The 23,506-nt window shown below is 41.7% G+C and overlaps 1 long non-coding RNA gene across 1 annotated transcript in view; it reads right to left on the bottom strand.

Moving 5' to 3' along the window:
* Positions 1-952: 952 nt before the first annotated feature.
* Positions 953-23,506, bottom strand: part of LOC109310676 — a 59,790-nt gene continuing 37,236 nt past the window's right edge. Inside the window, exons 3-4 of the long non-coding RNA XR_002101293.1 lie at positions 7,976-8,060; positions 953-1,001 (exon numbers count right to left, since the gene is read on the bottom strand). This is a non-coding gene — a long non-coding RNA (uncharacterized LOC109310676). The remainder of the gene's footprint in view (positions 1,002-7,975; positions 8,061-23,506) is intronic.

Raw genomic sequence — 23,506 nt, 5'->3', positions numbered from 1 at the left:
AAAGCTTGTCTAACATCTCTTCTAACCATAAGCTGGTTGAATAAAAAATAGAAACTTGGCTCTCAAATCTAGCTTCTCCCATGCTGCCCAGACCCACGCTTCCCAAACTCTGACAGATTGCGGACCACCAGTATAAAACGATACAACCTTGAGTACCACCAGCACATTTTTCAGTTCATCCTTAAGTACCACCAGCAAATTTTTGTCATATAATAAATCTGTTAACGCGTACCACTGACAGGCTGTCTGCGTGCCACTGGTGGTCCCCGTACCACAGATTGGGAACCGCTGCCCTAGACCGTCATGGCTAGTACAACCCATTCATTTTAAAATGGATTCATTTTAAATTTTTCAGCCAGCAGTCTGCATTTCAGTAGCTTGAATAACTACAATTCTTTGTTTAGGAGCCAGGAAAGTTGCCCCTTAATAAACTTAACACACCAAATGGTTTTCTTTTGTCAGATGAAGATTGCTGTAAAACTGTGCTATCAGATATGTATACAGCTAGGTCCCGGGCATCCTTTGCTGAAGTCAAGAGGAGTTTTGTCAGCAACTCAGCCGATTAAACATGTAACAGCAGGAGTTATGCTGATTTAAAGAGCTATATTTCTAAACCAAATGCTAAGTCTTTATGGGGTTTTCTTCTTCCTATTTAGAGCTCTCATTAACGTCTGTACAGAGTTATGCCCTTCAGAATAATACCCCACTAGGTATTTGGGCAAGGGAGAGCAGCAAAACATCAGCATCACCGAATGAACCAATCTATCCTTCAAAATTTGCAGTGCTGCTCCTGGTCACAATAGAAACACCCACGCTCTCTCCCTGTGCCCTCCTGAAGGCTACAGATCTCATTTAATTTCATGGTGGGGGCAGACTGGTCAACTATTTATAGAATCGAGATGAACGTTTGATGACAAACACATGGGAACGATTGGGAATGTGCAGTGACTCATGCTGTGTCAGACTGACACCCACTTGCTAATCCGCAGCCTTCCCTTCACCTGGAATTAGAAAAAAAAAATGGTGCTAGCGCTTTAACTTAAACATCTCAAGCAAGCATTTCAATGAGAGCTGATAAGACAGCTCACATGTGTCAATGAAAGGCCAACCCACTGTGAAAAAGCTAATTAAGTTGAATTATTCTGCAATGGTTTAATCAATGCACTTGTAATTAAGTGCAAATTGCCTGCCTAATATATTACAGATGTGAAACAGTACCTTTGAGGGATCGGGGTATTTTGGTATATGCAGTGGGGTGTAGAAAGAACGGCTGTTGCATTATTAAAATGGAGCTGTTTGTTAGGCAAGAGTCAGATGCTGCATTTTGGGGTTTGCCGTCGTCTTAAAAGGTGAACTGGGAAGGCTCCTTACCCACTAAGCCCTTGCTCTGTTTGTAAATTTTCGAAATGGGAGAAAATGAGCAGAGTTTAAAACTTCAGCTGTCTCCATCTGTGATGATGATCAGTTCTCACAGAAGTGGGATAATAGTGTAAACACAATAAACCTACTTTGAAATGTATTCATTCCATTCTCACCCACTGTTTTTATATCTTCCCACACTATTTTCTCCAAAAATTTCCTTTATGGCTAACATTTCTCATGTTTAGTCTGATACTAAAGATTTTTTTTTCCTTGAAAAGTTTTTCAATAAATTGAATTTGGCTGTTTGTAAAGTTGGAGCCAAAGGGAGATGGAGGGTGGAAGGGGCTATCTTCTTTCACAGATTAATTTTACTAAAGCAAGTAGCATAAGTCTGAGACTAGAGAGTAACTGGGAACAAAGCCTAGATCGAAATTCCAGTCCACGGGCTGAACCGCAAAGCCTTTCATCCTCTATCCTAAATTATACCTGTACAAAATCAAGGAAGTCATATAATTATACTGATTTTTTTTTTTAAAAAAATATATTTTTATTTTTTGGCCACCAACACTATTAGAAGCTTTGTGGTCTTCAGCTTTTTATCAACCTACAGAAGATTTTTTTCCACACCCCCGAATATTACTCTGGAATACAAAAAAACAAGTAAAATATCACGGGATCCATTTCAGCCCAATGATGTTAATAGAATTACTTGTGTGAATAAAAAAAAAAAAAAAATCAGTTTGCCACATTATTTTTCATTTGTTTCCATCAAATGAAAAGCTTGGTATAGTACAAGAAAAAGAAAACGAGAGAAAGTTTGTCAGTCCGTTTTACGTGACTACAGCTAGTTGGGAAATATTTTCCATTGCATTTGGTCAAGCGACTCTCTTGATTTTTTCCACAGAATGTATCCTGTTGATGAAAATACCAAAACCCCGTAACCTTTTTTTTCAGGTTTGTAAAAACTAGTTTTCAGTAGTCTTTGATTTAAAATGTACAGGTGGTTTGAGTTTTCAGCACACATTTTTTGCTTGTTGTATAGCCAAAAAAATTCAAAAGCATAATAAATTTTAAACCAAAAAAAAAAAAAATAAGGAAAAAATCACATTTGTTCAAAAAAATTTGGAACGCATTATTTCAACCACTGCTAATGATTGTGATATCAGATTTGAAATTTTAACATGAAGCTGCTTTCTCTTTAGGGGGAAAAAAGGGTGTTTAACCAGCTCAATCCCGGTGCAGCTGTGCAGAGGCAGTAACACAGATCAGGAATAAAGGTAGAACAGCACCGTGAAAGCTTAGGAGAAAAACTTTACTATTGTCGCCTGCGCTGTATTGGACAATGAGGTCCATATGTTCTGGATGCAGCGGAGCCCAATGCAACATAGAGAAGGTTAACAATGCAGAATTATGGGGAGGAAAGTGAAAAGCAAGAAGAGATTTACAAAGGCAAAAAGGCAAGGCTTTCATTTTATATTCAATTTATCTTTCAGCTTCTGAAAAGGGTTCAAGGGTTTGGAGTTATGGCTGAGTTTTTAATTTTATTAATGGCAGACTTTGTGGTTGCCAGGGGAAGTTGACCTAACTGACTTGCTAGGGGAAAAAAAGGCCCAACACAGTATTATCAGGATTAATCTACTGCCTGGAAATAGTTGGATTTCTCTCCACTGGCCTCATAAGTCCTTCCTGCTTTGCCTGCATCTCCACGACCACCTTGTTGACATGAGCCTAACGCTTAATCCTTAGAAAGAAACCTAACCCTTGGCCTTGGAAAGATGTCCCTGAGAGAGGGTAATCAGAGTGCAGCTGTGCTAGAGGTGAACCCAACGAGAACTTCAAAATAGACACTCAAACACATCATGAGTGAAGGGGCCTTGAGGCTTTCGATATTGTCAGGGAGTGCAAGCAAGACGTTAATTTAATGGGAGGCTTGATTACACTGAGATAGGGCCTCGCTGATTGTTTCCAACAGACCCCTTCATGGTATTAGTATTTATTACACCCTGTATTATAAGGCATGGGGATTTGCTTCTGTAAAGCAGTTTAGCCGAGCAATGAAACATAATGTTTCTTTTATTGCTCAATAAACACTGCTCTCCCTTACACGGCCAGTCTCTCCAGCCTGGTTTTTTTCAAGCCCGTTAAGCCTTTAACGAACACAGTAATCTCGCGGCCCAGCAATAAGAAAGCTCGCCTTCCAAAGTCTTTCAGTTACCTCGAGCAGGCAGCTTTGGTAGGTCCATGCTTGAGGGCTGCGGGACAACTGAAATCCTTGTTTGCTGGTTTGAAACAGCATTTGGTCACCCAGATTTAATTCATTCTCCTCATCCCTCGATTACCAAAAAAAGGAGAGACGGGTTGGGAGTGAAACTCCCTTGATTCATGGATGTTAGGGGCTGGAAGGGACCTCTGGAGATCATTGGGTTCAGCCCCCCTACAAGCATTTTGATTTTCTATTTATGTGAGTATATTTGCATCTTCTGACTAGCACCTCCCGTCAAAGCTAGATCAGCGCTGAGAAGCAGCAGACCTGTGCACTATGCATCACTGCCGAGACACCTCTGACCTCTCCTGTACGTGCCCAGCTATTGATTACTCCGGTTCATGATTCTCTTGCATGGAGACTGGGACTCTACCTGGTACTAGATAACCCCATAGTGTTCAGCTCTGCAATAAGGCTCAGGCTTCTGTAGCCTATTCACTGCTTTATTAGTTGATGTTTGAAAGGGTAGCACAACCATGCGCAGCATTATTACAATTACACATCATGCCTCGTGGGTCTTCTGCTACGCTAGATTTGTGCTGTCTCTCAAACTAGGAAAGATAACAAGAACAATCCCAGTTATATTTGCAACGAGCTTCCTAGGGGGAGAAAAAAAATATGCATATATTTACACATACATAGATAGATAAATACATTTTTACACACACACACACATATATTTACACAGACAGATAAATACGTGTGTGTGTGTGTGTGTGTGTGTGTGTGTATGTATGTGTGTGTGTGTATATATAGGTATAAAATCAGTAGTAGCATTTACAGAGATTGGGCAGTGTGTGACTATGACAGATCTGAGAAATTGAACAGAATTAAAGCACAAAGGGACTAAATTTTGAGGATCCGTTAGCTAGAAGGGGAATTACAGAACTTAGTAGACTAGGTTGGCATTGAATTCAGGTTAGATTCATGTTTTTATACTTTACTTTGTAACATATCCAGCAGTAATTTTTTTTTTTCACAGCGTCGTAGAGCATGGAGATGAATTACCTTTGCAGTCATTTTCATTAGGATATCATTTTTTTTCTCTGTTAATGCTTTGTTTGGAATATTTTTGGATGCTTACAGAAAGAGACTTATTAGCTTTTCTTCTGGGAGACTGTCACGGGTCATGTATCGTTCTATGAAAAAAATGCTCCCCAACATAGTCTTTTTTCTTTCATAATTTCATGATAACACCTAGTTGTTACACATCCTTTCTACTTCTTTCATCCTAAATACTTCCTCTCAAATAGTCCTCATATGATATTTGTAGACTGCTTTAATGTCTCTGTAAACTTACGGCAAAAGGCAGAGTAGATCAAACATGTACAGCATAAGCTTTCATGAGCCTGAGCTCACTTTATCAGATGTGCTGTATATCAAGTCAGACTACAAATAGTTAATCTTTTTTCATAATCCAGTATCTTTTCGTTAGCAGAGTTACATCTGGGATGCATCTTCTCCCTATATGTTTTCCCTCATTATTTTTTAAGAAGGTCCCTACTTACATTAATTATTAGACGTTCATTTTGTAATTAAATTCTAAAAGATTAAGGCTAAAACTCCGTGGTGTCTTAAATGTCATAATAACTATATATACAGCAGGAAATTTAAATGACAATTTTCACCTCGGTGATAATGTGGACAATTTTTCTTTTTCGGAAATCCCTAGAAAAATGATTGGTTTTTCACACGCATGCACACATACATGCATGGCCACTCATACACATGCACACGCATGCACACGCACGCACACTGAGGTTCTTCCGTGCAAAATTGTACTTTTGCGTATCACTTAAAAGGATTGATGAGCAAAAGGAGCTTTCTACGACCTCTTGCTCCACTGGGGAGAGGGTAAAATAGGCCATAGCGTGTGTGTGTGTGTGTGTGTGTGTGTGTGTGTGTGTGTGTGTGTGTGTGTGTGTGTGTGCATATAGACATTTTATGGCATGTCAGAAAGCACAAAATATAAGCCTGATCACCACTTTCCGTGGCCTTTGTTACTTTTCTACACACTGTAGTTGGAGGAGGAAGGCTGAACTGGTGATTTTGGGGGATTCTTTGATGATCAACAGCCTGTGAATGCAGGGCTGGGACTTGATGGCTGAGGAAGTCTTTTCCAGTCCTTTATTCCAAATAATTGGGATCACATGGTTTATGCCAGGTATGGTCAAGCTGCAGCACAAGTGTGGGGGAAAAGGCAGGTCAGGAAGGGAACAGGCAGCACCACAGCAGATGGGGGGGAGCAGAAAGCAGAGCAGCAGACTGGGCAGAGAAAAGGGAACAGAGCAGCATGCAGAGAGTGCTGGGCGAATTTGTACCATGCCTGCCAAAAAAGTTGCTCTCCTCCTCTCCCCACCTGGTTTTGCCTAAACAGATTGAATGGTCAAGTCTTACTGATCACTATTAGCAATGATACTGTACATACAAAACAGATGCAGGCAGCCTATCACTTTACTACGCAATCCAGTGTTTATGGGCTGTTCTGTGACTTACTACTAGTGTTTCATAGCACTGACATATTTATCCCTTAAACACTATTGCGCGGGATTCACGTGATTGTCTGAGAACCTGGTCTTTCACTTTTTTTTTTTTTTTCCTAAATGAAAAGATTTGATGACCTGAATGATATGGATTCAAAATCAAGAAGGCAAATAAAAAGGGTGACATGTTTATTTTCAGGGGTGTACTTGGTAGCCAGGTTGGTCTGACACAGAATTTTCTTGCCATATTCCAGCTGGTCTAATAAAAGGTATCATTTTGGAACCAAGAGTTCTAGTTTTTTATATGTATAAGTGTTTATTTTGGAATTTTTAAGCAAATCTTATTATCCTGGCAGGCTTTATTAATAAAATGTAAACCATAGTAGGTAACAGGATTGCAGATCACGGCTAGAAAAACACAGGCTGTATGCAGACATTCGAGGATATAAGGGAGAGGTTAGATCACATTAAAATAGCCACCCAATCTAAGGTACATCAGGGTTGGGAGGATCGGAGGAACAAGCAGGCTTTGGGGTGAGAAAAGTTGGGTGAGCAAGCAGAGTCCATGGGGACATGGGTGGGCAGGTGGGGTCCGCATGGGCTTGCTGGGGTCTGGAAGGGTTTGGCAGGATATGGGGGGAATGTGGGGCCTGTGGATGGGCTCGGGAGAATGGGGGCTCTCCCCCCCTGGGACCAGGGGCTATTTTTAGCTCCCCTACCCCCCAATGAACCAACCTCCCCACCCTTTTCACCCCTTGCCCCACCCTGACTTACCTCCTCAGCACCCAGCATTAGTGAACACTGATAAAGATGACAGTTGAAGCAGCTTGCAGGATAGTGGGGGGAGGCTGGCTGGTTCATGGGGGGCATCTGTCTGGGGTGGGCAGGAGGGGCCAGGGGGCTAAAAATAGCCCAATGCTAGGGAGGGGGTACACAAGCTCAGCCCCAGGGATGGGGCCAGCAGCTAGGTTTTCCCAGTCCTGGGACTGCACTGTACAGTTCAGTTAGATCAGGTTCCCCAGACCTGAGCTAAGTTAGATTATCTGGGACTTAACTTACATCAGGTTGGCCATTTTTAAACTGATCTAACTGTCCTGAACTTCTGTACAGTTTGCACATAGATGCACCTAACTAAGTAGTGTAAGGTTTGTATCTGGATGAACTAAGTTACATTGGGTGGCCATTTTTAACACGATCTAACCTCCCTGTACCCAGCCAGAATGATTAAGTGGCTGCAGACATAGGAAATAGAGGAATTAAAGCTCATCAGAACTTCCTTCCTCTGGGTCAAAGTTTGACTTTTCAGGGGGAATAGAAGTCAAACAGGTTCAAAAGAATATTTGTTTCTTAGAAAAGGTGTCACTTTTCTGTGCAAAATTTTCATTTGACCAAACCCCAATTTTCTATTAACAGACATTTTGAGGGATAGATAACAAATAGCTCAAATCTCCAAACACAAAGGAATGAAAGAAGCAGAGGACTGTAAGAGCAGTTGTGAGATATTTTAGAGTGAAGGCTGATTATCTTTAGAAGTTTATTGGGGGGGGGGAGGTTTAACTAACAGTGGTGTCACTGAAGTAGTCAAAAGTTGATCTCTTCTGAATCTGAAATTGCCACCAGATTATAAAGTGGCATTTACCTACTTAATTGCTAATTATTCAAAAGCCACTCTAAAGCATGTATAATGATTCAGTCTTCTCTGTAACTAGAGCGAGTGGGTAGAGTCAAACCTCCCTATGGCCAGTAGAGAGATTGTGATTGCTTTCAGTAGGCCTTTCATCAGCCATAAATTACACTAGAGTTTTTCTTTTATAATGAAGACTCACTTCTAACCCCTTTTTTTCCCCCAGCCACCAACAGCTCTTACTCATTGCATGCAATCTCGAAAACTGAGGCACATCACAAGTGATACTTCTCAGAGTGTTTTCTTCCAGAGACAAGAAACAAATGTTCTTGCCCAGCCATCAAAGAGTTAAAAAGAAAAAAAGAAAAAAAAAAGAAAGTCTAAGTTTTAGAAAGAATCCATTCAAATCATGACATGAGAGAGACAGCTAAGATATTTTCTCAATGGAGGTTTAGTGGAATTTCCTAAAGATTTGGAGTAAAAAAAAGTCTTCAGCAAGTCTTATGGGAAAAGAAAAAAAAGATCCTTTGAAACATCCCGACTTCTGTTATGATAAGCAGTTCGATAAGCCCACCCATGGTAAAGTTATTAGGAATTCATAGCATATGGATCCCATTAACCTAAACGTTTGCTTTTAAAGTAAACTTCTCAGTACACGACTAACAGTAAGTCCGAGCACTTCAAGTTTGAGGGTTTTGTTTTTACAAATGAATCTTAGGTTATCCAACCAATTAGCTGAATTCCCTGTGTAACTGTGCTTTTAATGAATCGCCAGGTCCTAATGAGACTGGGTCTACCAATTTTTTATTATTATTATTATTATTATTATTATTATTCAAAAGCAACTGTTTAAAACTGAGGTGGGGAAAAAATCTATAGTTTAATTCAGTGGAATTCATTGCCACTGAATAATAATGGAGATAAATACATTAGAAAGATCCAAAAGGGATCAGACATGTGAGAATAATGTCTGCCATTGCACTAGTTTTTATTTAAAAATATGTATTGATTAGGTATCGTAGGATATTATTTAGAAGCGCTAAATGAGATCCTCATTAGGCCAGGCCTCTCTTGGTCTGCCATCTAGTACCATATCAACCAATACTGCCTTGTTCCATCGTGGGGTTGTTGGGAACTAAATCAGTGCCCCCACCTAGGCTAGCCCGGGTGAGGAGGGTGTGTGGACACCCAGCAGGACTACAAACAAGACCTGTCAAAGAGCAGATGAGCTCCCTGTGAGTCAATGGCCATCCATAGGTGGAGAGGAGATGGGTGCCACCAGGTCACTTTGTCCAAAGACTCACCAATGACGCACAGCATCTAAGGCAGGGGAGGGCAATTATTTTGTGCAGAGGGCTGCTTACTGAGTTTTGGCAAACTATCAAGGGCCACATGACAGGCAGCCCAGGGCAGATAAATATTAATTTTCTAAATTTTTTAGGGGCTGGATAGAATGGCCTGGTGGGTCACATCCGGCCCCCAGGCCTCATTTTGCCCACCCCAATCTAAGGTGTCTCAACAGGTGCAGCAGCTTTGGGACCTCCTTTGACATGACTTGACCTGAAATCGGGGCATGTGGATATTGAGTGCTTGACCAGCGAATAGGGGCAGAACACATTGCTTGAAGGAAGGACTGGGGAGAAGGAACTGAGATGGAAAAAACTTGCCAAGGACATGCAACAGATTAGTGGCAGCTCTCCCGAGTGTTGTATCTGCAGACCATATTGCATCTCTGGAAGGCTCTCGGACAAGCTTTGACTGTGAAACAATTTCTCTCCATGCTCCATTATTGTGCAATTTAGACACATTACAGGCATTATATGCCCATAAAAGATTCCAGACTAGATGGGCCATGGTTGTGTCCTCGGATGGAAGCGCCACAGCACATCAAGGGTTAAATGCAGCATTAGCTTGCATTTCTAAATGAATACGGTCAAGCAAATGAAAAAAAGAAAGTGGGGGGGTGAGGGAGGCAATTAAGGCCATGCTATAAACAGAGCAGTCCTCGGGCAGGAGGCTGCTGCAAATTATGTGGAACATACTTCTCTTAACCACAACCCGATTGAAACAATTTACTGGGTATATGCGCTGAACTACACAGTACACAGGATTTGAATGACTGAGGGAGGAAAATGTCAAACCCCTTCTCCCTGCGAGGCAAACGCTTGATTCTCCAACCAGGAAACCACCAAAAACTGCAACTTTGCCGGGTCTATCGCTTGCTCTGCGTTCGACTCTGTTCTGTTCTGTCCCATTGGCCAGCGCGAAGTGATGTAACGCATCACCGTGCAAGAGCAAAAGCAGATGACAAATTGGATATCGGGCATGTTACTAAAAGTTTTGTCACGGTATATCTTTGCTGAATTCAGAGGCCAGCACACCTCTGTGAAAAGGGAGCCACTATATACTCCCTGGCAAAAATAAATAAAGACAATTACTCCTGGAGAGAAAGAAAGTACTTTAAAGTTGGCAAACCATTGAACATTTCTGTTTTAATTTAGGAAAAAAAAGGCTCTAATAGGAATACTTGGGATTTCTTGCATAAAAAAAAAGAGTCTAGCTGAATTTCTATCCAACTGTTTTCAGTGGCGTGGAAAAAAAATTAGAATCATGCAAGAAGTACCTACTTTTGATCACTAAGGTGTTTTGATCTCATAAATTATGTCTGAAATTAGGCATGGCCTGGAAAATGTGAGCGTGTTTTCTCTCAGTCTGGGAGCTTCTGGTTTCTAGAGTAGGAGCTCTGTTCCTCTAGCCTCATCAAATGCCTTTTTCTCCCCCCTTCCCAACTCTGCTTTCTAACAAGTGGGTTTCTCTCGCTGTTCATCTGAGCTGTCATGTGGGTAAAATGGAGGAGCGTTGCATCCCTCCCTGGTTTTCCTCTGGGGCTTCCAGAGTCCAAATCTGGAGCTTGGATCCAAACAGACCTGAAAATATTCCAGTCGAAAGAGGAGGTTTGACCGACAAACTAATCTTAGCCCAACTGTCATAACATTGTGTTTGCCATGCACAGCTAATAAATCATGATAATGCTAAGTTAATGGACCCGGCTTTGACAGTGCGAGGATTAAAAGAGCATACAACAAACAAAGAGTTTCTGAGGCGCAGAGGTATGGTGTAGAAATGGAAATGACTGAGCGATGCATCAAATCCTTTGCTGGTATTTACACAGGCCTCAGCTATGGTCACTGCAAACCATGAGGCCAAACAGCATTTTCATTCATTGTCCCTCCTCCATCAGATGAGCTGTCAAAAGGTAAAAAAAGCTAGGGTTTTTCTAAAGGATAATAACCCTACTGGAGCAAGCAGCTCCAGGTGACCTGAAGCCAAAATATAGAGAAAAGGGGATGTCCCCAGGCACAAAGATCAGGCTGTGTGAGAGTGGCATGTTTGAAATCCTAACCCACGGGGCAGAGAGATGGACCTTATAAAAGGTAGACTCACAAAGCCTGATGACCTTGGAAATGAAATGGTACACTTCTGCAGACAGGACTGCATCAGAAAGGAGACAAGCAGGGAGAGGATCAGTGCAAATGGCAATTGTGGATGTGGCAATGAGGAAGGATGGTCCAGATGCTGAAGACCGGGGTCTTTGGCCTGGTAGGGATTGCAGACTGAGAAGCATCATGTAGGACATGGCTAGGAGACATAACACAACAGCATGGCAAGGGGCCTGCAAACGCTATGGGCTGAGGCACAAGACGGATCACAACAGGCATGACGATCTTTAAGAGACTGAGAAAGAAATGCAAAGTGTTAGAGGATGCAAAAGGATGCAATAGTGCAATAGTTATTCAGAGAAGATCTTCCAGGCAAGTGGAGGGCATAAATGCATTTTGATCAAGGGTCAGCTGCATCTCTTGATGAACTGTAGTCCCCTTGGCAGCATACAGACCAAACAAAGCTGAGGGTAGTTCTTAGATGACTCTCTCTGAGGCCTGGAGAGAAACCCCATCTCCCATTCTCATACATGACCTTAACCATGCCAGACCATATAGAACCAGCAGATAATCTAATTTCGCAAACTGGGAAGACATGGTAGCCAAAGTCGCGTGGAAAGCTGAGGTCATTGCAACAACACATTATTAGGTAGCGCACACAATCCTCTGCAGATGACTTCATCTTCAAGGCATCCTCTCTTGGGTTTACATAACGGTTGCAGAGGGAGTGAGGACTCCTTGCACAACTCAAGCACTACAACCCATTTCACAGCCTGGCGCTGCTTTCATCTTCACATTTCCACAATGCAACATGTGGGTTGTCTTAGCCCGTTAAACGGGACTGCAGAGAAATGCGTGCAGAATTCCAGTCATTGGCTAAGACTTTATTAGATTTAAATTTAAATAAGCCAAAATCAAAGAAAACGGGTGAACTGAAAATCACTTCTGGGGAAGACTTTCAATTTTACCAGGTTTCTGGCTCTTTCATATCCTTAGCAAAATCCTAGACTTTTTTATTTTTCTGTTGAAAATCCAGGGTTCGGTTTATTCTATGAAAGTGTTGTGTACACAGTCTGGTCGGCGAAACAAAATGGCAGACAGAGACAGGCTCTGGGCATGGTTCTTCAACATGTCCTCCTTATTTCATGATGCTTTGAGTGTAGGAATGGGCCGCCCTGGTCCCAGAAGGTTGAATTTGCTTTCTTACTCCTCACATGAGAAAATCCTAGTTAGAAGTGGATGAACCTTAGGATGTCCTGCCCAGAGCAGGGGGTCAGACTTGATGATCTGTTCAGGTCCCTTCCGACCCTAGAAACTATGAAAATATATTCAAGCCTTTGCTTTGATGCAAGGAGGCACCCAAACTAAGTTTCTCTGAACTATCAAAACTTACCTGGGCTGAAGAAAGAGGCTGGAAATTTCACACCACCAAGATTTCTAGTACTACCTGTTTCCACTCAGAAGAGTAGTGTGAAGAAGGTATTTTTTCTTGTGATAATCACATCACCTCTGCTTTTCCTATTGGCTGGAATCAAAAAGCACAGGATGTTATGGTCATGGGCACGTGGAGAGCTGTGGGTCTGAATGGACTGGTTAGAGAACCATCCTCATTTTAATTTTAATGGCCCAAATCCCTGACACCGTTCTTAACTCCCAACTTTATTCTGTTAACTTGGTTTGGGGTCACTCTTCATTCAGACGCTGTTAAATAAAAATCCCTGGTGGTTCCTAGTCTTCTGAAGGGCTTTTTACCTATGGGATTGGGACTCTATAACCAGAAGTAAAACCTTCACGTCTTGTGGAGAGGTGAAAGAGCAATTTTAAGTTACAAGTAGAAAGAGTAAATTGTCAGCTGAGAGGAGCTACTGTTCAACTCCAATGAATAAAATATGGACTAACTTTCAAACATGAACTTGTAAAATTACTGGAGACCCCCTCCTCCGCCCCCCGAAAAAAAAAAAAACTTTAAGTTTCAAGGTGAAAAATGAAAACCGATCAAGAGTTAAGGTCTCTGCCTTCCAGCTACAGAATAGGGAAACACAGAGTTTATAAAACATCCTGAACTAACAGAGCAGAGAAAGTGACACTAATAAAAAAGTGCACTTTCAGGGAATAATAGGGCCTTATGCTTCAAATTAGGTTGAGGAGAGAGCGAAAGAGAGAACGAGGGCCATGCTCCATGCTGATGCTAGCACTTTCATTATTGGTCATGGCCTTGTACCAACGAGGAATGTGTCACAAGGAGAAATCAAAATGAAATGTTGATTATGTAATGCATTGGATGTTTGGGGTATCAAACCTCCGTACTTGGGTTCATTCCAGGATGAGCGAACTGGAAAAAGCTTGTTTCATCCACCTGTCAGCAGCACCAGTGAAACGGGTTTATTACAAGTGGCTCAAGGCACGTATCAATGGAGATAAAAGAGAATCACTTGGAGCAAGATCCACCGTTCTTTGACATGATCAGTCAACTTTTCAGGGACCTCACTGATGATGGGAATACAGATCTACATGAAATAACGATTTTTTCCTAAACCAAGCAACTAGTATACATACATGAATGAAAGTAGAAAACTGCAGCATCACCTCAGATACAAACATCTATAGACATTTCCAACTAAAACTTCTTAGCTAGCCTGTATGTATATACCATTACATGGTACTTTTGAAATTATTAGACATTTTTTAGGGGTGGAAACTGCATGATGGGGAATCGTGGGTTTTCTAATGGATGATTGGTTTATTGACATATAGAGAATCTAGCTTATTCAAACTAAAGGTTAAAATATACATTATAAATCACTGGATATTATGGTAAAACTATTCTCTTTGCCTACTAGGCAAGACATACCAGTCTTATCTTGCAACATGGAAAATTCAGGTTGGCTGTTAGGAAGACCTTTCTCTGCCTTCTAGGAAGAGAGACTGGCTCTGTGGATGCAGGGAGAGCATTGGGCATGATAAATTTTGATTTTTAATAGTTTTTGATATGGTCACCCACAACATTCTCATAAGGAAGCCTGGGATGGATCTATGGACTTGTGTGAGGATAGAAAACTGACTGGATCATTGGGCTCAAAGGATAGTAATCAATGGCTCACTATCTAGTCGGCACCTGGTATCAAGCGGCGTGCCCAAGGCTTTGTTCAATGTCTTCATCAATGAACTGGGAGATGGAATAGAGTGCACCCTCGGCAAATCTGTGAATGAAGTGGCAGATACACTGGAGGGTAGGGCTAGGATTCAGAGAGACCTGGATAAATGGAAAACTGGACCAAACTAAATCTCATGAAGTTCAACAAGGACAAGTGCAAAGTCCTGCGCTTAGGACTGAACACTCCCCTGCACTGGTACAGGCTGGGGCTGATGGGCTGGGCAGCAGCTCTGCAGGAAATGACCTGGGGGTGACAATGGGCAATATGGTGGATATGAGCCAGCAGTGTGCCCTTATTGTCATGAAGGCTAATGGCATACTAGGCTGCATCAGTAGGACTGTTGCCAGCAGATCAAGAGAAGTGATTATTCCCCTCTATTTAGCACTGGTGAGGCCACATCTGGAATCCTATATCCAGTTTTGGGACCCCCACTACAAAAAGGATGTGGCCATATTGGAGAAAGTTCAGCTGAAGGCAATGTTAATGGTTTGAGAGCTAGGGGGCATGCTTTATGAGGATAGGCTGAGGGAACTGGGCTTATTGAGTCTGGAGAAGAGCAGACTGAGGGGGGATTCAATAATAGGCTTCAGCAACTTGAAAGGTGGTTACATAGACAATGGAGCTGGACTGTTCTCAGTGGGGGCAGATGACAGGACAAGGAGCAATGGGCTCAAGTTGCAGCAAGGGAAGTTTGGGTTAGATCTTAGGAAAAACTTTCTCACTAGGAGGGTAGTAAAGCACTGGAACAGGTCACCCAGAGAGGTGGTGGACTCTCCATCCTTGGAGGTTTTTAAGACCCGGATAGACAAAGCCTTGGCTGGGATGATGGAGTTGGGGCTGGTCCTGCTATGAGCAAGGGGTTGGACTAGATGTGACCTCCTGAGGTCCCTTCCAAGCCTCATTTTCTGTGATTCCATGATTATTACTGTGAGGTGATGAAGCATTGGGACAGATTACCAAGACGTGGTAGAAGCTCTATCCTTGGAAGCTTTTAGGGGTGGGCTAAACCCACACCTGTCTAAAATGGCTTAGACAGGGATGGTTCTGCTTTGAGTAGGGGGCTGAACTAGATGAGCTCCTGAATTTCCTTCCAGTTCTACTTTTTCTCTGATTTTATGACATACAGCAAGGAAGACCAGGCAAAATGCTACTGTACCTTGAGTCTTAGATATTGCAGCATGACAAACAGATGGACGTCTGTACAATTTCAGCCTATGAAAACCCTTGCTGCCATTTTCCTAAAGTCCTGTGCTAGCCCGTCGAGAGCCGTGATGCTGACTTATGTTGTCCCGACAGCAATTTAGAAGAACTGCCAATTTAGTGGGAGGAGAAGATGGCAAAACAGCATGTCTAGCAGACCTGGAAATACGATGGCTTCTTAAAAAAAAAATCACAAAAAATAAGATGAGCTAAGTGGATTTTAACAGACAGCCTTTTCTCCTGCATCGCTCACAGTCGAATACCCATGAGTACCTCTCCTCAGTTTTAATGTGATAGACTAGCCAATAGTTTGGAGGAAACCGGCCCCAACGTATGCGAGTTTGACATAATCCTTGTGCATCCTCTGTTTCCATCCTAGTGTTTCCAACATTTCTATGGAGCAACGTGTGTTTTGACTGAAGTATTAACAAAGCAAAATGTGCCTATCCTGAGGTCATTTGAGTGCACAAGGCTGCATTCCTTCTTGCAGAACTGGTGAAAGTAAACAACATTATTATAGATTTTGGTCATGCCCTGGCATCGGTAAGTATAGTTTCTGTGTTTGCCATATGCTCGCATTGAACTGGAACAGCAATGCGTACACAGGGAAATTGTTTAAAGAGCCAGTTCAACCTCAGTACTCACTGTCAAAATTATGATGTACACGATTCATTCTCCTAACCACAAAAGGGTTTTTGTTTGTCAAATGAAATAATGTATAATTTGGTATATCATTTAGGAAAGCATTCTTTCAATATCCTACCGCAGGCTTGGAGACTGCACCATCAGATTAGTGGATAACATCCTACCGGTCCCTATGGCAACATGACTCAACAGTCGAGGGGAGTTAAAGAAGTCTGAAGCAGAAGCCTCAAATCATGACCGCAGAGCGGGGAAAAAAACTCACTGACCAAAGTTTCGAAATGGGTGGAAACCCTGGCAACATAGAAGTTAGTGGGAATTTTGCCAGTGTCTTGGATGGAGCCATGATGGCAAGTCCACTTTTACACACCCAAAGTTTTGCACATTCAAATTGTGCGTCCCATTTCTTCAGCGTGCCAAAAGTTAGATTTGGAAATGCAGCTACTTCCTTCATGTATATGTATGAGGCTTTCTGCATGGTGGGGGGGAAGTCAGGCGAGAGGGGTGGAATAACTTGAACGACGCTGAATCCAAACCTCTGCATGCAGTGGGTGAGACGGCACTAAACCATTTTTGAAAACTAGCTCTTGGACCAGTTGATAGGCTAGTCTTGTCATTCAGAGGTTTTAAGTGAACTCTTTTAAAATACTAATATTTTGCCATGCTTTCTATTTCTCATCTTTATGGTCATCATTATAAATGACATTTCTGGGAAAACAAATAATATTGGCAGTATTGCAATAAAAGATAGGACTGAAATGCCGTAAACAGTCAAGTGATTACAGAAAGTCAAGTGATTTGGGCAACATTGGGAAGGGGTGGAGAGACTACAAAAATATCAGCTCTAAGAATACTGACCAGCTCTCTAGACAGTCCATTTTAAATGTCTTTGGCCATTGGTTTGCTATCGCAACACTTAGAAGGTCATTCTATAGTCCCACTTATTCTAAGCAAGACTTTGCAGAAATAGTCATCAAAAGTATGAAGCATTTTTATTAAACTTCCAATTCTGAGGTTCTTACTCCAGTTGTGCAGCTTCCTACTTAGCAAGCAGTCATCTTGCTGACTTCGGTGCAACTGCTTCCTGCAGGGATGGCCAGATTTTTCAAGCACCTAAATCTCCTTGATTTCAGTGGGAGTTTGGAATATAAATACCTGAAAGTCTCAGCCAAAGCCACAAATTAGTAGGTATAAGTCTCCATTTAATGCATGAATTTACAGGAAATTAAAGTCCTCTGTGTGTGTGTGTGTGTGTGTGGAGAGGAGGTGGGGGTGGGAGAGAATCTCTCCCTCTTTCACTATTTATATTTCATATAGTTTATTTTATATGTCATATATTTTATTCATTTATTTTATATTATATTTTATATTTCCTTCTATCTTTATTCTGTGATGCAACCCCATGCTTTCCTGGGCAGCGTGCTTAGCTCTCAGTTGAAAGCACAGAATCAGATGTTGGTGGCAGTTGCATTAACTAAAGAAGAGAAAAACGAGATCAGAAAAAAAAAATGTCTGCACCGACACATTTGTGAGGTTCCTTTCCCCTGCCAGACTGGTGTTAAGAGACCTGCAGGTTAATACTGAGAATCAGACCCTTGGTGTCCGAGAGCACTGCTGCATTTCACACTCAAACCCAGTGTGATGGTTAAGAAAACACTGAGGGGCTTGTTCCAAGACGGTGTAATATGAGTACATGTCTGCCTTATAGCCCCTTTTTTGCCCGCCCATTTTAAAGCACCGCTTATACTAAGCACCTTTACCGTAATTAAGAATCACACCCCTGTGGTCTGAAAAGCAACGACACAGGAGTTTGCAGTTGGTTCAAGTTATTTAAATTCTGGCCAGCCCTAAACCTTGAACTCGATTGCACCGAACATTTTAAATGGTTTATTGTTTATTAAATCCAGCTGATGAGCTCAGTTCATTAGCTGACACTTAGGGTTGCTTTTTATAGATAGCAAACAACATAGCAGTGGTTTTCTTTGCTTTTCTCCTCCTACCCCCCTTCTCACTTTCAATTTTTGACCTGAAAATTTTACTTGTAAATGGAGGCCAGAATTTAATTTCAGATAGTGTTACTCCATCTTGTGCAAGTGATTTGCCCTGACACTGCACCGACTACCCACGCACAAAAAGCCCTTTATGAGGTCCATGCCAAAGAGCCTGAAGTATTTTTTTTTTTTTTTTTGCTTCCCTGAAAATGACATTTCATCTCCCCCCCCCGTTTTTTTTTTTTTATCACCTGAACACTGGTCTTAAAACCACAGCACGCAAAGGTCCCATGTGAAGTGGGGAAAGGCATTTCAGCATCTGCTTATACCCCCAAACTGAAGCACTAGTGTGCCTAAAAAAGCTTGTATTTAAAGGCACTGCAGCTGCACCAGCTCATATTTCATCCAGCCACCAATTTCCTTTTTCCCCTGACAAACAGGCCTCAGAAAGAACGCAGGCCAAAAATTCTCCACGTTAGCGAAACATTTCCTCTTTCCCGTTCCCCCTTCCATTAACATTATTACACCGCTCCTGGGAAAAGATGACTTTTCCAATCCAGGCAGCATATTTCTTTCTTGCTTTTCAAGGCAGCGTTAAGAAAAGAATTGGGGCTGGGAGCAAGTCGGGAGAAAAGGAAATACGAGGGGTGAAATGGCTTATAATGGCTCTCCGGGAAAGATCTGAAAACCTCCCTCCTTCTCGCATGTAAGGATAATAACTCCCTATTTCCCCCACTGACTGCAGAACAAGGAGAGCGAGAATAATGCAGATTCAGTATAGTCTTCATCCGGGGGATTACAGGCTCACTCCAGGCTCAATATCTGTTTAAACCCCTTTTGACTGGGGCTGTGGTTAAACTTGCCACAGACATAACTGTAGCCGATTCTCTCTAAATCCTAGTCTTTAACTAGTTTAATAAGTTTTAATCTGCAGTCCTCGGGATATTATGTTTTCTAGACATCCAGCATCCCATAGAGGGGGCTACCCTTATTGTTCAACGTCTGATTTAAACCATTCCAGATCCCAAAGAGCAGAGGCTATCCTATGACACTTCTGACCTGGCGCCCTCTTCTTTCACCCGTCTTTCCCCACTTCCGAGTCCTGGTTATACCGTGCTTATGTGAAGCCAAATTCAGCATCAGTGTAAAAAAATGCCTCATTATATTGCATATAAAGAGGATCTCACTTGCTTCTATCAAGCTTCACCTGGGCCAGTGACTTGTGTTTGTCCTGCTTTTATTTTTCCCTTCTTGGAGACCTAAAACAAAAAGTCCCATTCACCTGGAAAAGAAACCACAAGAGCAAACCCTCACCCTAGCCAGACCAGTGACTTCAATGGTACCAGGTTTGGCCTTTATAAAGAGACTACTAGAACGATATTCTGCATCTGAACAACGGGCCGGTAGATAAACAATATGGCAATGGTGGAAATGCGGGGCTGTAAAGGGGTTTGTAGGAAAGAAGGGGGTAGCACGGGGTAGCATGCTAGTGTTTTTCACTCGAAACACCTACGCCAAGTATTTTTAACTCTGCTCATCTCAATAAGACAGCCAATTTGAAAGAGCTATTGTTGAGTCAATAATGAAGGGAGGGACCAGTATGACGACTGCATTAATAGAACCCTAATTGGAGGGCTGACTTTTCTAATCTCACTGGAGGTAGCCCTCAACCAAAATCTTGAATGCAAAGTTGCGAAACTTCGGTTCATTTGAGCTTCACGGATCAGGCTTCTCTCTCGCTCTTACCAATAAAACAGAATGGGCTAAAACAGATGTTGGCAACCTCTGGTGCATATGCCAAAGCATGGCACATGAAGACATTTCTCTTGGCTGGCATGCCCGTGCATGCCTCAGGACGGATGGTGGGGGGAGCCATGGAGGGCCTGATCCTTCTTGTGGCAGCACAGCCCTGGAGCCCCCACCAGCAATGGGCCAGACTAGGGCTCCGTGGCCCCCGGCGCAGCTGTTTGCAACCCCCACGCTGCCTGCTGCAAGAAGCTGAGGCTCCATGGTGGCCGCTCTGCTCAAAAAATTTGCCACCCCCTGGGATAAACTGTGGCTGGGACATCTCTCTGGCCTCTTGATTAGAACATAAAACCTGATATTTTTTTTTCAGATTTGGGTTTTCAGATTTTTTTTTTAAATTATCCTAAAAAAACCCCTGAAAATATTTGGCTTTTTAAATAAATACCGTAACCTCTAGCATACAACATGACCCAGAATATAACACATACCTTGTTTCTGAAAAAATGAAGGGAAAATATCTTTCCTTGCAGTAAGAAACTGGGCAGCATCAGCTAGGGAGCGGAGTTGCGCACTCTTCTTTTCCTGTGCGTTGTGTGCAGATTTTATTTTCACTTCTGCCTGTGCTGGCAGAAACTGTTCTGGTCATTTTGCTCACATATCATGCACACAACGATTTCCAGCAGGTGGTTATTGTGGGGTAAGGGAACTGCATGTTGTACACGGACAAAATATGGTACAGTCACTTTAATAAAATATGTCAAAAATCCAGTTTTCTGCAGGTGTTGAGTTAATATTTTACCATCAATGCCTGCAGAAAATTGGATTTTTGATTTCATAGATTTTTTTCTATGAAATCAAAAATCCAGTTTGCTGCAGGTGTTGATGGTAAAATTTTAACTCAGCATCCTATTCCTGACATCCAAAACCAATATTTTGCAATTGCCCAAGCCATGTTTTGCTGAATGCAAAATGGTTTTCCTTTTTTGTGCGAATTTTTTGAGAACTTTTATTTTTGAGCCTGATTCAGCAGGGGTGGGAGGGGGAGGAGGGGAATATAAATCTTAGAACTATTTCATGAATTTGAGAATATAAAAAAATTCAGATTGGAGCAACTTGAAATGTGTTTCCGGACCACTCTTGTGAAATACATCATTTTGATTTTGACTTTTTAATCTTCTGAAAATCTTTTTTTTTTTCCCCCAGTCTAAATCAACCCCCAAAATTTTTACAAAGAAAAATAAAGGCATTTTTAAGCCAAAACTTTTCATTTCAAAGTGTCAGAAGGAAGTTTTGGCCAGTGTCAAACTTTTCTTCAAAGGAGGAGATTTGTCAAAACAAATCCTTTCCGTGAACAACCTGGATTTCAACAAATCAGCATTTTCTGACAAAGTCCAATAAGAAGGTGGAACGTCCCATACCGTGTTTATTCTGGTATCGCAGCACATTTCATTTCATCGTCATCTGTAGTGAATGGGCCACGATACATCCTGGTACAGCTTCACTGACTTCAGGGGGCTTTCACCGGATAAGAATTTGGCTCCTTGTTAATGGAAAGCATTTTTTCCTCTTTAAAATGAGACTTCCTTCTAGGATAGGATACATCAGCAGTTTAGAGACGGGCAACAAACCTGCACAATCATTTTGACAGGAAGTGAAGAACAATATTATTTCCACTTGAGCTGTATGAAAAATAAAATATTACACATTTAAGAGAATGTATTGATTTCACTGGTGAGGGTTGGATACAGACTGCTTTTCTTTATGTTCACATTATTTATTTACTAAAACGTCATCAACCTTGTTAGCTATGGGTCTGGAGCCACGATCAGATCTGTTCTTTTGCTGAAAAACAGGATCTAAGGAAACAGAAAAATCTCAAGAGTGATTTTAAAAATAATGCTTGATGAAGTGTCACTTAGCAGCTTATGAAAATGGAACATATTGGTGTCTAATTTTTTTTACTGGATAGGTTCACTTGAAGGAATGCCATTCTTTATAAAAAACAAAATGCTAATGTGATTTTTTTTTTTTTTTTTTTTTTTAACCATCTCTGATTATACCTTGTTCTTCCACCATCCAAACTGGTGGCATAAAAATGTGGTTAAAATATGCATTCAATAAAGCACAGAAGTAACAGCATAATGTGGAGCAAAGGCATTAGACATAGACAGATTCAATTAGACAATCTGGTTAATTCCCTGATTATATCAGAGTACTATAAACCATTCACTGTGTGATTGAATCCAGACAAACTGCCTCAGCAAAGTCCTTGACTCAGATTTTTTTTTCCCTCCCTCTTTAAATTTACATTGGAATAGCTACTATTAAAAATTACAACCCGTGTTGGCCAATTTCTACACGCCCCCCACTCGCCAGCAGTATGCACACTCCTATTGTTTATATGGTCTTCAAGAGAAAAATAGAAAAGGTTGTTCCCACAGAGATTGTTCTGCCCACCAAAACCAGAATCTCATTTTTAGCAGTTCTCATTGAAATGCATTGTCATTGGTTAAAGACTTGGCATTTCATGCATTTCGTAAAACGAGTGCCGTTGATGACATATTCCAACGTGACCAGGCTGGGAGAACGCCGTCTGTCTGGAAAGGATTTAAGCCTAGATTTGTTCCATTTTGGCTAGAGGTTTCAATAAGAGCTAATAGGTTAACTCTAGCCCACTAAAATCAGGCAAAGAGGAGCTTTGTTTTTGGACCTCAGGAGTGCTTAGTGATAAACCAGAAATTGGCAACCTTTATGGACTTGAGGCACCCCTCCATAACTTTTGTGAATTGAATGGCACCCAATTTTAAAAATTAATTTATATATTACAGTATCTACATCCTTGCAGAGGGACCAGGTAGTAGAGGTTGGGGAATCATCCAGGCAGGGACAAGCCTGAGCCTGGCTTATTTGCTTAGTTTATCTGCCTATTTCTTCACACCTCATTTATCTCCTCATACCTCCGGGCACCCTTCAAAGGATTCGGCAGCACCCCAGGGTGCCTCTGCACTCCGGTTAGGAATCAGTGCTTTAAGCGAAGAGGACTCTTTGTCTCCTGGAGCTGGACTGGTCTCAGTGGGGGCAGACAGCAGGACAAGGAACAATGGGCTCCAGTTGCAGCAAGGGAAGCTGAGGTTGGATATTAGGCAAAGCTTTTGCACCAGGAGGGTGGTGAAGCACTGGAACAGGTCACCCAGGGAGGTGGTGGAAGCTCCATCCTTGGAGGTTTTAAGGCCTGGTTTAACAGTCCTGGCTGGGGTGATGTAGTTGGGGCTGGTCCTGTTTTGAGCAGAGGGCTGGACTAGACATGACCTCCTGAGGTCCCTTCCAATGCTCATTTTCTGTGATTCTGTGACTCTCTTCCTTAAAAGAATATTTTGAATATTCATTTATTAAATATTTGCTATTTATAAAATATATTTATATTAAATATTCATATTTAATATATTTATACTAAATGTTTATTTATTTATTAAATAGTTAAATATTCTTTTATTACTGTTTTATCTTCCTTAAAAGTGCATTTTATCTTTCAGATTATGACTTGGAGGGCACATCCGAGTGTTCACATTCACTCAGAGGGCACGGCTGTACATGTTCATT

The sequence above is a fragment of the Crocodylus porosus genome, unplaced genomic scaffold, assembly GCF_001723895.1.
Source record: "Crocodylus porosus isolate Cpor-Errol unplaced genomic scaffold, CroPor_comp1, whole genome shotgun sequence".
NCBI classification, from domain to species: domain Eukaryota; kingdom Metazoa; phylum Chordata; order Crocodylia; family Crocodylidae; genus Crocodylus; species Crocodylus porosus.
The sequence above is the reverse complement of the archived record's forward strand: the minus strand, read 5'-3'. Positions and strand labels throughout refer to the sequence as shown.